Source organism: Panulirus ornatus, chromosome 12 (genome assembly GCF_036320965.1).
Source record: "Panulirus ornatus isolate Po-2019 chromosome 12, ASM3632096v1, whole genome shotgun sequence".
Taxonomy (NCBI): Eukaryota; Metazoa; Arthropoda; class Malacostraca; order Decapoda; family Palinuridae; genus Panulirus; species Panulirus ornatus.
This window is the reverse complement of record NC_092235.1, coordinates 1,753,423-1,757,358: the sequence shown is the minus strand read 5'-3', so window position 1 is coordinate 1,757,358 and position 3,936 is coordinate 1,753,423. Positions and strand designations below refer to the sequence as shown.

Genomic DNA, 3,936 nt, shown 5'->3' with positions numbered 1-3,936 from the left:
AGTGTGAGAGGAGATGTTGTCGGTACGGAGTCCCATCCTCAAATGATTACACTTCTCTCGCCGCCGGCCTTATATACCCCTGGGTCATGTGACGTCACATAACCAGATCTATCCAGATTAAATCCTATACAAATCTGGATATGTAGACGGATTTATTTAGTTTTGTTGCGATCATTATTTGATGAAATCTAAAGGTGTCGAAGAAATAGTCAGGATGGCCAATGGTGTTGAGAGTGTAGTGAAGATGGCTAGAGATGTTGAAGGATGTAAATAGTTTCGAAATACCAATACTTTTTGAATCAATAAATCATTATAAATACTAATAAGACAAAAAACACTTTGACGAAAATTTAGCCATTTTCCAGCATCGAAATAAAAGGATATGAGGTAAATGGCTTTTGGGAAATCATTGTTGAATAATAGTTACTTTCTGAGAACACACACACACACACACACACACACACACACACACACACACACACACACAAACCTAGAGAACATAGCATGAAATTAGGGCAATATTGTTCAAATATATTCAGAGAAGTAATTTCAAAGTTCATAGAAGAGTGGTTGATGAATGGAATAAGAAGAATGAGGTCATGGTTAAGGCAGACACCATACATAAATCTTACAAGTTGTATAATAGTACGGAATGTTCTAGAGATTTGGCCTGGCGAGTGTAGAACTCTCTCCTCACACAGTAAAAATAGGTAATTACACACTCACAGATTCAGAGGTTATCATGTTGAAGGCGAGGTGAAAACTGAAGATTCAAATCAAAGAACAATAAGAAGCCTCATGATGAGATGGGAGAGGGAATTGGTCAATTGACAAATATAGTTTAATCTAAAACATGAACGGTAAATCACTTCGAGTGAAGAAAGTCAAGTGGAAAACATAGAAAATGAAAGACCAAAGAGAAGAATTTTGAACATCTGGGATAACATTTAATGTGAGGAAACACGATTTCACCAAATGAGCTTTTGTTAACGCTTCTGGCACAGTATAAATATATATATATGTACTTATGTGTGTGTGTGTGTGTGTGTGTGTTTGTGTGTACGGATAAACTTTAATGCTGGCCGGGGTGTACTGGTGATGCCTTTGACTTAAAATGTAAGTTCAAGCCCGTAGGCTGACCCTGCACGTAGCTTGAATCCTTTTGTGTTCACTATAATCTTCTTTACTACATCTCCTCTCCTTAATCCCTTTATATTCACTATGCAAGGCTTATCATAATCTTCACTACAACCTCATCTTCATATGACCTTATCTTGACCAAGTTGGTTTCAAGGAAGGCTTTAAATTTTACCCGCTCACACAAACAACTTACTTACACGGGGCCCCACGAGTGTAAAACTCCCTCCTAATACAGTGCAAATAGATGATTACACACACCTACATACCACCACCACCACTAACAATACACAGAGAAATAGCCTTTTCGGTTGGCTTTGGATCCGCCCTTGAACGTAGTTTGGAGGATTTGGGGGATCAGATCAATACAACCTCATATTCACTAACGTGTATCTTCACTACTAGCTTATTTTCACTAAATATATCTTCGCTACACCCTCTTCTTCACTACACCGTTATTTCTACCATACCATCATCATTGCACTCCCTGATGTTCACTAAAAGTAGTTCTTATCTTCACTACATAATAATTTTGAATAAACTTTACTCTTTAATAACCCTTATCTCTACTAAATTCGTATCTTCACTACATTCGTATCTTCACTACAACCTATCTTGACAATATACTCTTCTTCACTACACTCTCATCTTAACATCATCCTTCTGTTTACCGAACTTAGTTCAAAGTCTGACTTGAACGTAGCTTTGGAAAGTTTGTGTTCCTCATTGTGTTGCCTCCTTAGTATCATTGTAAAGGCAATTGTCACCTTTCCCTAACTAAACCCTCATCGTCACTACACTCTCATCATTATCATTACTTCTTGATGTTCAATACAAAATTTTAACATATACATTTATCTTCACTACAGAATAATTTTCATTGCACCTTAATCTTCATTACTCCTTGTTTCAGCTACATCCGTATCTTCCATTCATTCTTATATCTTATATTAGTTACATCTTTACAATATCTTTATGTCTTCTCTGTTCCGTCTTTTGAAAAATTGAAAATGAGAGTAAAGGATTTCCGGCCTTTTGGTCCCTCCCATTTTAGTCGCCTTGTACGCCACGCAGGGAATACATGGCAAGTATTCTTTCTTCCCTATCCCCAGGGATAACAGCATCTGGTGTTCCCAGATGGTCACCCATCCAAGTACTAACCAGACCCAACGTTGCTTAACTTCCCTGATCGGACGATATATGTATATATATATATATATATATATATATATATATATATATATATATATATATATATATATATATATATATATATATATATATAAGACTGAAAACAATGAATTTCCCAAATAACAAAAATGGAAGCGCCGGGGTTTGAACCCGGGTCCTCTCGCATGCCAAGCGAGTGCTCTACCACTGAGCTACGCCCCCAAGAACATATTTTGTGACATAGTATTATATGAAGCACTGAGATTACCACGGCAAAATAGTTTTTGACCGACCGTTGCCGACTAGCCGGCAAAATAACCACAGAGTAAATCTCCATGTTGCTGTCGTGTTTTCCTCTCAATTTTCCACGAAGAAATGAGTTTTACTTTTTCATTGTCGTTGCAATAGACTGGAACTAAGCAATAGACTGGAACTAAGCTGACCTGGTATGAGGTCAGAGCCCTCATTATCATCCCTGCTAACTACCGGAAGCAGATTAAGTCGTTCCACAACCGATGTCCGGCCCATGTTAACTCTGATGTGCCCAGCAGTTGGAGGAGGATCGCCAGAAGCTTCTGGAAGATTTCAAGGACGTCTTGGTGGACCTGACCCTTTCAGATAAGGTCGAAAACACCAATTTATTGTGAAGATCTTCACTATAACGTTGGACAAAGATACTGAATGTTGCACACATGTGATGCGGACAAAATGAAAAAAGAAAAAGACAAAAGATATGTCTGGTGTGGGTCTCGAACCCACGGCCTTGAGTGTGTAAGACTCACGCTCTACCACTGAGCTAACCAGACAATAGAAAATACGTCTGTTTCTTCAATTTGAATTAATGAAAATCTTTGCGAGGCAGCGTTTAGAAAAGAGTGATGTCATTGACGAAATTTACTTGCTTGGCTCCTTCTTCTGTTCCTCATTTGTCGAAAGTAAACATACTGAAGACAGCGACAAAGTATAAAAAAAAAAAAAAAAAAAAAATATATATATATATATATATATATATATATATATATATATATATATATTTTTTTTTTTTTTTTTTTTTTTTATACTTTGTCGCTGTCTCCCGCGTTTGCGAGGTAGCGCAAGGAAACAGACGAAAGAACTGGCCCAACCCCCCCCATACACATGTACATACACACGTCCACACACGCAATATACATACCTACACAGCTTTCCATGGTTTACCCCAGACGCTTCACATGCCTTGATTCAATCCACTGACAGCACGTCAACCCCTGTATACCACATCGCTCCAATTCACTCTATTCCTTGCCCTCCTTTCACCCTCCTGCATGTTCAGGCCCCGATCACACAAAATCCTTTTCACTCCATCTTTCCACCTCCAATTTGGTCTCCCTCTTCTCCTCGTTCCCTCCACCTCCGACACATATATCCTCTTGGTCAATCTTTCCTCACTCATTCTCTCCATGTGCCCAAACCACTTCAAAACACCCTCTTCTGCTCTCTCAACCACGCTCTTTTTATTTCCACACATCCTCTTACCCTTACGTTACTTACTCGATCAAACCACCTCACACCACACATTGTCCTCAAACATCTCATTTCCAGCACATCCATCCTCCTGCGCACAACTCTATCCATAGCCCACGCCTCGCA

General features: G+C 38.8%; 1 non-coding gene across 1 annotated transcript; it reads right to left on the bottom strand.

Moving 5' to 3' along the window:
* Positions 1-3,041: 3,041 nt before the first annotated feature.
* On the bottom strand, positions 3,042-3,113 carry TRNAV-UAC (transfer RNA valine (anticodon UAC)). The gene has a single exon. It is a non-coding gene; the product is annotated as a tRNA-Val (tRNA).
* Between the last annotated feature and the right edge of the window lie 823 nt (positions 3,114-3,936).